Source organism: Macrobrachium rosenbergii, chromosome 22, assembly GCF_040412425.1.
Source record: "Macrobrachium rosenbergii isolate ZJJX-2024 chromosome 22, ASM4041242v1, whole genome shotgun sequence".
Classification (NCBI taxonomy): domain Eukaryota; kingdom Metazoa; phylum Arthropoda; class Malacostraca; order Decapoda; family Palaemonidae; genus Macrobrachium; species Macrobrachium rosenbergii.
In genome coordinates this window covers 39088939-39101696 of record NC_089762.1, presented here as the reverse complement: position 1 = coordinate 39101696, position 12758 = coordinate 39088939, and the positions used below count along the sequence as shown (strand labels likewise).

The following is a 12758-nucleotide window of genomic DNA, read 5'->3' as shown; positions in this document are numbered from 1 at the left end:
GAATAATTTATGGCGATTAGAACGTTAATTACGCGAATTAAAGTAAATGAGTTCTGAAATTTATTGGACGACTGTCATCTATAAACCTGAGAGTCCTTTCGTCTTCTTTTTGGATGAAGAGATGAGAATGGAAAATTGTGTGTATGCATGCATCCATGTATATACATATATATATATATATATATATATATATATATATATATATATATATATATATATATATATATATATATATATATATATATATATATATATATATATAGATACATACATACATATATATATATATATATATATATATATATATATATATATATATATATATACATATATATATATATATATATATATATATGTATATATATGTATATACATGTGTGTATATATATATATATATATATATATATATATATATATATATATATATATATATATATATATATATATATATATATATATATATATATATATATATATATATATATATATATATATATATATATATTAAAGCATTTATTGACCAACAACCTCAGACAACAACAACGATAATAATAATAATAATAATAATAATAATAATAATAATAATAATAATAATAATAATAATAATAATAACCGTAATTACTAGTTACCAATTCGTCACATCCCCCCCCCCAAAATAAAAACAAAAACGAGAAACCCTCGTAATAAAACTGGCTTCTCTTCGCGAAGCAGAGATATACTGTACATGACGATTCTGCAACTCGGGCACATTGCCTTTCTCCTTGTGCCAGATTTTTATTATTATTATTATTATTATTATTATTATTATTATTATTATTATTATTATTATTATTATTAATCATCATCTCGCTCTGTGATGATGTGTGCGCATCGCGTTGCGCTCATTAAGTTGATGACTATTGATATACCTGTATTTCCTTGCAGTAGATAGCAAGAGGGGGGGGAGGGATCTTATTTTTTCATCTTTTTTTTTCTCTATTTTTTTTTTTTTTTTTATCTTTTTATCTTCTTTTCCTCCTCGTCAAACAGATTACCCATAAATGATGTAAGGAGAAGGTTAGAGGATTCTAAGGTATACTGTAATGCAAGTGGTATGAACTTTTTTTCTTACTAAGCTACGGTAGAGTGATTACTTCTTGTGTGCATGTATATATATATATATATATATATATATATATATATATATATATATATATATATATATATATATATATACTTGTATATATGTATATATATATATATACATAAACAACACACACATACATACATACATACATACATATATATATATATATATATATATATATATATATATATATATATATATATATATATATATATATATATATATATATATATATATATGTGTGTGTGTGTGTGTGTGTGTGTGTGTGTGTGTGTGTGTGTGTATACACATATATATATATACACATATATATTTCTAACTTCACTTACACAAAATGTCCGCTGCCGTAATGTACTCCCAATAAATAACGACACCACAGAAATAGACATTTTTTTTTAGATGTATATACCGAAGTTCAAGGGCAAAATATATATATTTCTATTTGGAGATTACAAAGTTTGATTGCGTTCCTGATACATTTTATATTTGTGGCCTTTCCATTTTGGTTTTATTTGTTCAAGTCTGTACACACACACACACACACACACACACACACACACACACACACACAGAGAGAGAGAGAGAGAGAGAGAGAGAGAGAGAGAGAATCATTCGACAATCCAAACATTTTGGCATATGTGTTCATATACTGGTATGCATACTTATAAATCAAAGGAAAGAGAGAGAGAGAGAGAGAGAGAGAGAGAGAGAGAGAGAGAGAGAGAGAGAGAGAGAGAGAAATTTTTTGACAACACAAACAAAATAGCGTCTGTGTTCATATACTGGTATTCATACTTACAAAGCAAATAAAATCTAGTTAAGTTGAGAGAGAGAGAGAAACTGATGATAGTATTATGATGCTGAGAGGTAATTTCGCAATTTAGAAAATAAATATTCACCGAGATATCCTGGCTTATAGCCTAATATTTTTTGCTGAGTGTGTACATGCGTGTGTGTGTGTGTTTGTGTGTGTATTAAAAGGTGTGCTACTTTATCTGCTACTTATTTTCTGGCTACTTGCTCTTTAATTACCAGTCCATCATAACTGTCACAGTTATGATGGATTACATTTTTGGGATTTCCCTAATGTCTTTATTATCTATCTTGTTAAATTAAACGTACTTATTTTTTGTAGATTTTACTCTGAATATCATTATTGTTTCATATTGATAAATTTGATATTTTTAATTATCCATTGTTGATGCCTGCGCTTGCAACACACTGCATTACAATACACTAGATATTTTGAATATCTTTTGTTTATTGTATTTTCATCTGTGTTTACTAATTATTTTCATCTATATTTCATAACAGGTGTTCATCATATTTAATTACAATTCTAATTTGTATCATGGGAGTGTGTCAATATTTTTAAAAACATAAATAATAATACATAATAATAATAATATAAATAAGAATCATACTAAGGCCCTACACTCCATTCCATCTTACTTTTTTTACATCAACATAACTTAAAATAAAAAAAATAAATGGACACAAAAAATGACAGTAAAAAAAAATTAACCATCCCTTTCTCTGTCGCCGAAGCAAGAACTAAAAAAAAAATGAATATGTAAACAATGCTCATTGTAAATATCACCATTACGTAATTGAACAGAGAGTGTTTCCGTGGAATTCAAGTGGAAAGGTAAACAGTTTTGTAAACAACTGAGATAAATATAACTGAATATAACAAAAATCTTAAAAATATTAAAATGATGACACGTGTACATTATGTATACTGACAGGCAGGCAGACAGAGGTAGTATAAATGTTAACACATTCATGCGTAAATGTGTGAATCTGCACACACAGATATATCTCAAAGAGAGAGAGAGAGAGAGAGAGAGAGAGAGAGAGAGAGAGAGAGAATTATGCATAAATGCTTATACATTGCAGTGTATTCATCTTTGGATATTTGAGCATGAGCCAAGAGAAATATCTCTCTCTCTCTCTCTCTCTCTCTCTCTCTCTCTCTTACAAAGCGAGAGAGAGAGAGAGAGAGAGAGAGAGAGAGAGAGAGAGAGAGAGAGAGAGAGAGAGAGAGAGCTGAATCATATAACAACCCAAACAAAATAGCGTACGTATTCATATAAGAGTATGCATACTCATAAAACGGAGAAAACCCAGCTGAGCTGAGAGAGAGAGAGAGAGAGAGAGAGAGAGAGAGAGAGAGCAAACAGTGAAAGCGAAAGAGAGCATAAAAAGGGAAGGGTAAGGTCGTGCGCATTAAAGGTGAGGCGACCAGGTATAAAAGACTATTTGAGTGGAACGTAATATATCTGTCCGAAAAAGGAAGTGGAATTGTCCCTTGGACTAACATAACCAAACAGATATCAACACTGCCACCTCTCTCTCTCTCTCTCTCTCTCTCTCTCTCCCTCTCCCTTCCCTTCCGTCTGAGGGATGGGAGAGGGAGGGGAGAAGGGGCGGGGGGAGAGTGGGAGTGGTTGTAGGATGCCAGTAGGATGTGACATTCCTCTGCTACTGTTGCTGTTCCTGGAGGAAATGACTGCAGGAATCTCACTTTGGGAAGGATATTTGGTGCTGCCATATACTCGTACACTTTGCATTCCTGGTCTGGTGGATAACGGAGCATTGTGTGATAAGAGGCATTTGTTATTGCAAGTATGCCTTGCATGGGGAATTGCAGCAGTTATAAGGTGCAAATGATTCATTTCTCTCTCTCTCTCTCTCTCTCTCTCTCTCTCTCTCTCTCTCTCTCTCTCTCTCTCTCTCTCTCATTATATATGGAGGTTGTTTTAGTATTTGTTCAGTATAGGGAGACGAGTAAACACATGCCTCTCTCTCTCTCTCTCTCTCTCTCTCTCTCTCTCTCTCTCTCTCTCTCTCTCTCTCGGTTTTTATATTTTTCACTATAGAGGTACAAGTAAACGTACATCTCTCTCTCTCTCTCTCTCTCTCTCTCTCTCTCTCTCTCTCTCTCTCTCTCTCTCTCTCTCAGTTTTTATGTTTTTCACTATAGGTACAAGTAAACGTACATTTCTATCTCTCTCTCTCGCTCCTCTCTCTCTCTCTCTCTCTCTCTCTCTCTCTCTCTCTCTCTCTCTCTCTCTCGGTTTTTAAATTTTTTCACTATAGAGGTACAAGTAAACGTACATCTCTCTCTCTCTCTCTCTCTCTCTCTCTCTCTCTCTCTCTCTCTCTCTCTCTCTCTCTCTCTCTCTCGGTTTTTATATTTTTCACTATAGAGGTACACGTAAACGTACATCTCTCTCTCTCTCTCTCTCTCTCTCTCTCTCTCTCTCTCTCTCTCTCTCTCTCTCTCTCGGTTTTTATATTTTTTCACTATAGAGGTACAAGTAAACGTACATCTCTCTCTCTCTCTCTCTCTCTCTCTCTCTCTCTCTCTCTCTCTCTCTCTCTCTCTCTCGGTTTTTATATTTTTTCACTATAGAGGTACAAGTAAACGTACATTTCTATCTCTCTCTCTCGCTCCTCTCTCTCTCTCTCTCTCTCTCTCTCTCTCTCTCTCTCTCTCTCTCTCTCTCTCTCTCTCTCTCTCAGTTTTTATATTTTTCACTATAGAGTACAAGTAAACGTACATTTCTATCTCTCTCTCTCGCTCCTCTCTCTCTCTCTCTCTCTCTCTCGGTTTTTATATTTTTTCACTATAGAGGTACAAGTAAACGTACATTCTCTCTCTCTCTCTCTCTCTCTCTCTCTCTCTCTCTCTCTCTCGGTTTTTATATTTTTTCACTATAGAGGTACAAGTATACGTACATCTCTCTCTCTCTCTCTCTCTCTCTCTCTCTCTCTCTCTCTCTCTCTCTCTCTCTCTCTCTCTCTCTCTCTCTCTCTGTCAGTTTTTATATTTTTCACTATAGAGGTACAAATAAACGTACATTTCTATCTCTCTCTCTCTCTCTCTCTCTCTCTCTCTCTCTCTCTCTCTCTCTCTCTCTCTCTCTCGGTTTTTATATTTTTCACTATAGAGGTACAAATAAACGTACATCTCTCTCTCTCTCTCTCTCTCTCTCTCTCTCTCTCTCTCTCTCTCTCTCTCTCTCTCTCTCTCTAGTTTTTATTTTTTTCACTATAGAGGTACAAGTAAACGTACATCTCTCTCTCTCTCTCTCTCTCTCTCTCTCTCTCTCTCTCTCTCTCTCTCTCTCGGTTTTTATATTTTTCACTATAGAGGTACAAGTAAACGTACATCTCTCTCTCTCTCTCTCTCTCTCTCTCTCTCTCTCTCTCTCTCTCTCTCTCTCTCTCTCTCGGTTTTTATATTTTTTCACTATAGAGGTACAAGTAAACGTACATCTCTCTCTCTCTCTCTCTCTCTCTCTCTCTCTCTCTCTCTCTCTCTCTCTCTCTCTCTCTCTCTCTCTCGGTTTTTATATTTTTTCACTATAGAGGTACAAGTAAACGTACATTCCTCTCTCTCTCTCTCTCTCTCGTGAATATGCAAACATATATGCATTGACGTATGAGCGTGTGGACATAGACCACCTCTCCTTCCCCTCAACTCTCTCTCTCTCTCTCTCTCTCTCTCTCTCTCTCTCTCTCTCTCTCTCTCTCTCTCTCTCTCTCTCTCTCTCGGCCTTGTCCTCTCATGAATATGCAAACATATGCAATCGATATGTGTGTTACCACGTGTGGGCGTGTTAACTTATATCTTTTATGCGAATTTCGAAAATGCTAGAGATTCCAAAAAGTGTTTGCATGTGTACATGAATAAATTAAACTGCTCTCTCTCTCTCTCTCTCTCTCTCTCTCTCTCTCTCTCTCTCTCTCTCTCTCTCTCTCTCTCTCTCTCTCTCTCTCGTATGTAGAATAACCATTGCAAAATGGAAATAAATATTTTGAATGTTTATTTGATTTTTACTCTCTCTCTCTCTCTCTCTCTCTCTCTCTCTCTCTCTCTCTCTCTATATATATATATATATATATATATATATATATATATATATATATATATATATATATATATATATATATATATATATATATATATATATATATATATATATATATATATATATATATATATATATATATATACATATATACGTATAGTGTGTGTGTTTTAAATGTACAATATATATATATATATATATATATATATATATATATATATATATATATATATATATATATATATATATATATATATATACATACATTAAATATTTATATGGTTAAATGTAGGATTTTTTTGACAATTTTTTTCCTATTGAACAAAATAATCTAAAATGTATATATTCTGAAGAGGCCGTTACTTTTTGAACAAGAAATAGCTATCACCTGGACAGCCATAATGCTTAAAAAATGCAGAAATAAAATAAAAATTCTAACCTAACCTAATCTGACCTAAAGAGTTACATCCTACCCCTCGATTTGTTAGAACTGTCGTATAAGTAACCATTCTTTTAAAATTATCACATTCAACAGGCCAGTGAGAGTGTTCGTGGTATATATGTTAGTCAAATTAAGTATCTAGGTAACATATTTCATACCATATTGTGTTAACATATTTTTAACATATGTAAATTCTCTTCACATTGCAATAATCAATATTCATGTAATTTTAGAATAACAATTATCTATGTAAATCTAACTGTCCAACAACGAAATCCCACACAAAGAATACAGAACATCCCATGAAAACTAACAAACAAATAGAAAGTAAATAAAGAAATAAATAGAAAACAGAGAAATTACTCGGAAAATGCATGGCTTCCCAAAGCACATTTTTCAAGCCAAGTAATTCTGCGTTCTTCATCTCCTTCGCTACTCTGATAAATCCCGAGCTCAGCTTCGGGTATAAATCCTTGAAATCTAGTTAAACGAGAACATAAAGAAATTTTCCCCAAGACAAGAGCGTGCTTTACTTTCTCTCTCTCTCTCTCTCTCTCTCTCTCTCTCTCTCTCTCTCTCTCTCTCTCTCTCTCTCTCTCTCTCTCTCTCTTTTTCTGTCTTTCTTTCTTTCTCTCTCTTTAGGACTGATCACATTATTTCAAATCTTACATATTCAGATCTCTCTCTCTCTCTCTCTCTCTCTCTCTCTGGGATTGTTATATTATTTCAAATTTTATATTTTCAGATTCCTTCCCCTTCAAACGTTTGAAAATACCTACAAGCATACAGAAAGAGAGAGAGAGAGAGAGAGAGAGAGAGAGAGAGAGAGAGAGAGAGAGAGAGAGAGAGAGAGAGAGAACGGAGTGGCGAGGCAAAAAAAAAAAAACATAAACACAGGTTTTTCGAGAAATGGTGAATAACATTCGCGCAAGCGCAGATTACGTTAAAATAATCTCATATAATAAACTTAATGATCGTAAATTCAATACAATCCACCTGTAGACGTGTATTTAAATATACGACCAAATAAACGTATGCTCGTATATTTGTTTTTTTTATGTAAGGTACGTTACGGAAATTACAAGCGAGTGAAAAAGCAAATAGTTGCAATTGCATGCGTTGCTTTTGTGCGCTGTATGGAGAGTTATCTACCAAACATGTAACAATATATATATATATATATATATATATATATATATATATATATATATATTTATATATATTTATATATATATATATATATATATATATATATATATATATATATATATATATATATATATATTTATATATATATTTTATATATATATATATATATATATATATATATATATATATATATATATATATATATATATATATATATATATATATATATATATATATATATATATATATATATATATATATATATATATATATATATATTATAATCTACCAGCTATCATTGTTTGTGACAAAAAGAAGACACTTAAAGCACAAAATAGATGAGAGTGTTATTCTTAAATAAAAATTATTTACCTTTCAATTCGATATGATGGGGTAAAAGTGGAGTACACTTATAGTACAAATGAATTGTACACTCAGTAAATTACTTAAGTACAATGCACATACAGCACTCCCGAAGTACAACATCCACTCTTTACAATGTAAATAAACTTTTGTCAAAGTCAACGAATCGAGTTCCCTTAAGTATTAATATTGATACTTTTTAATAGATAACACTCATTTTCCTTACATACTCAGGTTGTATTGAAATTAAATACATTTATTTCTTCCATAAATAAGAAATCAATGTGTTGAAATAATTATAAAGAAATAAAGGAGAACGTGAACCAAAGTTTATGTGGTAGTTGAAGAAACTCTAAGAATAGATTTATCATTGACTCTGTAGAGGGGTATATATATATATATATATATATATATATATATATATATATATATATATATATATATATATATATATATATATATATATATATATATATATATATATATATCCCTTCGGTCCTTAACTGAAATCCCTTTCATTCCTTTGACTGTACCTCCGTTCATCTTCTCTTTCTTCCATCTTACTTTCCACGCTCTATTAACAATTGTTTCAATATTATTTACAGCGTTGAATGATCTCATAGGCCTAAGTTTTATATCCTAATTCAAACTGAACGTTGAAAAAAATAAAATCTATTTTCCTCAAATCTACTTCCACTATGCCAGTATTTTAAACCAATGATTTCATACGAGTATATCCTTAAGGTATAAAGACGCCTGTACCTGAACATAATGTTTTTTTTTACTTCAATGTCTTTACCTTTCTTTGTTTAATTTTCTTCATTAGTTACAAAATCCACTAGGGTTATATGTATACTGAAAATAGCTTTTTAGTACCTTCGTGTCTTAACTAAAAATGTGATGTGCAGCAAAATAATATTAAAAATATTGTGGAAAAACCGAATTCACTAATGGTGAGAGATACCTGTTCTGTAACATATTCCTCAAAAAGGGAGCCGTGGTCCTCTCAGCCTCTATCGAAAATCTTTGGCCGAGAAACAAAAGTGCCCCGCTCAACCGTTAACGAGAGAGAGAGAGAGAGAGAGAGAGAGAGAGAGAGAGAGAGAGAGAGAGAGAGAGAACGTCACTGAAAAAACACTATGCTCTAGGTATATGAAATAATTTTGATGTGGAATTTCTGTTACTTTCTGTTTTCTAGATAATAGAAAAAGAAGAGATACAAGGCAATAGAATGAAATGAGTTATTACTTTCGCTTTTTATTATATCAAAGTTATTATTTTTAACACACGAAGTTATTAAAATAATTACCCAACTACTGGATCGCAACAATGCAAATTTTCCAGATAGCAGATTATTTTAAACCTGCATATTCGGGTCATTTTGCTAATGAAAAATGTTCACCCGCTTACACGCCAAGGGAATCTGTACTTCTCTTTCCCCCAATAATACTGCATACTGATTTGTTTTGTTTTTGTTTACGTAATTATCACAGCCTTAAACATCCAAGACATTAACAACTCGCTTGATATCACATTCATAAACCCACATCAGTCATAGACATCACGTATTATCTAGAAAAGCAGTGTTGTAAGAGAGGAAAAAATGATGTCTCCATATTCCTACTCCTACGTAAATTCGTTGTTGTGTTGCACAGAGACTGATGTGCTCTCTCTCTCTCTCTCTCTCTCCGAAAATTCACTGTCTTGCAGAGAGAGAGAGAGAGTGATTCTCTCTCTCTCTCTCTCTCTCCCTCTCTCTCTCTCTCTCTCTCTCCCTCTCTCTCTCTCTCTCTCTCTCTTCGACGCCCACGTCAATTCGTTATCTTGCAGAGAGCGACTGATATGCTTTCTCTTTTCCTCCGTAAATTCGTTGTCTTGCAGAGCGAGACAGATCTCTCTCTCTCTCTCTCTCTCTCTCTCTCTCTCTCTCTCTCTCTCTCTCTCGGGTTGTGCATCTAATGAGCTAACATTTCCTACCCGACTGCATGAGTTCTAGAAGCCACAAAGGTTTTTCTTTCTCGGTGAGGTTCCGTTCTGTTTTGGGGTTCAGGGGAGGTTTTGTGTCAAAGATATTGTTTGCTTGCATCTTCTCAGCCAGATTATAAGGCTCCGCTGGTCGGATCAGTGATGTTTTTTTTTTTATTTTATGTTTTTTTCTCGTTTTTTCTTCTCTTTTTCCTCTCTTCACTTTTCGTGTGCTTGTTTATGTCTCGAGGCAAGGAGGGAGTTTCTTGGAAAGTTATTATGGGGGGTTGGGGGCGGGGGGAATAATTATAAAGAGTCGTGTATGGATTTTTTTTTTTCAGCGTAACTTCATTCCTCTCATACAAATATCTTTTTGTTAATATATTCCCGGATTCCCAAATGCAACGGAATTAACAATAGCAGTTAGAATTGATAAAATATGTTTATGGAACATCAACGTAAGGGAAAGCTGGCATGAAGTGAACGAACAAATCGATGCAAGTTGCTGGAAGCGATGATGATGGAAGGCAGAGAATGAAAGAGATAAGATCTCCAATTTGGTTTTATAAACGAACGCATACTGTGATTTTTTTAAGGAAAAACCACAGTAAGAAAACAAGAAAAGGAGGTGGGATATTTGTGCTAAGGAAAGAAGGCATTGGGTACCCATTAAATGTGCGACAAAAAAAAAATCTGAAAAGATGGAAATATATAAGTTGGAAATTCTTAACCAATCTATCAACGTTTCTGAAAACAAGAGAAAGTGGTTTTCAAGCGAGAGGTGACTGACTATTATCATTTTGGCTACATCTAGTAAAGATATGTCAGTTACCCCTCTTCTCCTAACACGCCAGAGAGAGAGAGAGAGAGAGAGAGAGAGAGAGAGAGAGCATATCAGTGTCGCTCTCTGCAAGAGAACGAATTCACGGAGGAGAGAGAGAGAGAGAGAGAGAGAGAGAGAGAGCATATCAGTCTCGCTCTCTGCCAGAGAACGAATTCACGGAAGAGAGAGAGAGAGAGAGAGAGAGAGAGAGAGCATATCAGTCACTCTCTGCAAGATAACGAACTGGCGTAGGAGTTGGAGAGAGAAAGAGAGAGAGAATCAGTCTCCCTCTCCCTGTGCAAGACAATGAATTTGCTGCGGAGAGAGAGAGAGAGAGAGAGAGAGAGAGAGAGAGAGAGAGAGAGAGAGAGAGAGAGAGAGAGAGAGAGAGAAAGTGATTTGCGGTCCCAAAATGTAATTTTGGCCTGCAGGCAGAGTTAGTGCTCAGTCAACTCTGGCCCAAATAGTGGCGAGGCAGGAAATTGAGAGAAATCTGTGCCTTCCTCGTTCCTGTTCAAAATCTGAGAGAAGAAAAAAAACTCTTTTTGAAACACGTTTTTAAGTTGACGACATGGAGGAAGACGAAAGATATACTTGGTAACATTATTAAGGTCGCGTCCGTGCTGCATTACTGTACAACATGTCACAAACAATTGTCGGCAATTTGTCATAAACATATCATAAATATGTTGAAAACAAGTTCATGACAATGACGGGAAAACGAATCTTTGTCTACTCCATGCTGCATTAGAACAAGTCATAAACAAATGTCGGCGATTTGTGGCATACATGTCACAAACATTTTGAAAATCTGTGGCATACATGTCATAAACATGTTGAAAACAAGTTAATGACAATGACTGGAAAACGAATCTTTGTCTATTCCATGCTACATTACAACATGTCATAAACAAATATCGGCGATCTGTGGCATGCATGTCAGAAACATTTTGAAAATAAATCAACGACGTTGGGTAGAAAATGAATCTTTGTCTACTGGACACTCGTATAAAGGACTGGTTTGGGACATTGAAGTCTCGCTTGATAGTGGAAACTTGAATATTAATATGAGAGAGAGAGAGAGAGAGAGAGAGAGAGAGAGAGAGAGAGAGAGAGAGAGAGAGAGAGAGAGAGAATTTCCTTAAATTTTAGCCAGGATGGAGTTCAAAGATATATGCAGCTTAATGAATTCCAAAGAATTTTGAAATAAGTGCCATCTTCAAATAAGTCACAGAATACATGCACTGAACATTTGTGATAAATCCTCATATATCAAGTGAGTCATATTTATCCCCTATTAAATTCATCAGGAATCTGATTTATCATAGAAGAGTGAAAATGCATACAACGGTGTCAGCAAACGTTTAAGTGTCAGAAAACGTTTAAGTGTCAGAAAAAGTTGAAACGTCAGACAATATTTAAATGTAACAAACGTTTAAGTGTCATAAAACGTTTAAGTGTCAGAAAAAGTTGAAACGTCAGACAATATTTAAATGTCAGCAAACGTTTAAGTGTCAGAAACGTTGAGGTGTTAGTAAACTTTTAACATCAGAAAACGTCAGAAAACGTTGAAGTGTCAGAGAGCGTTTAAGTTTCAAAAAATACTTGAGTCAGAAAACGCTTAATTGTCAGCAACGTTCAAGTGTAAGAAAACGTTCAAGTGTCAGAAAAGGTATAATTGACAAAAAGCGTTTAAGTGTCAGCAAACGTTTAAGAGTCAGAAAACGTTCACGTGTCAGAAAACGTTTAAACGCCAGAAAACGTTTAAGTGTTATAAAACGTTCAAGCGTCAGAAAACGTAAAAGTGACACAAAGCGTTTAAGTGTCAGCAAACACTGAAGTGTCAGAGACGTTTGAACTCAGAAAACGTTGACGTGTCTGAAAACGTTTAAGTGTCACCAAACGTTCGTGTCAGTAAGCGTTTATCAAAATCCTGTAATTCTTGTTAATAAATTTTACAGGAATACATTTAACTTTCAATTACAGGCTCCATTTTCTTCAGACACATGC

At 33.8% G+C, this 12758-nt stretch overlaps 1 protein-coding gene across 2 annotated transcripts in view; it reads left to right on the top strand.

Annotated features, from left to right (window-relative positions):
• Positions 1 to 12758, top strand: part of LOC136850774 (calcium-activated chloride channel regulator 1-like) — a 181823-nt gene that overhangs the window by 114650 nt on the left and 54415 nt on the right. The window lies entirely within an intron of this gene.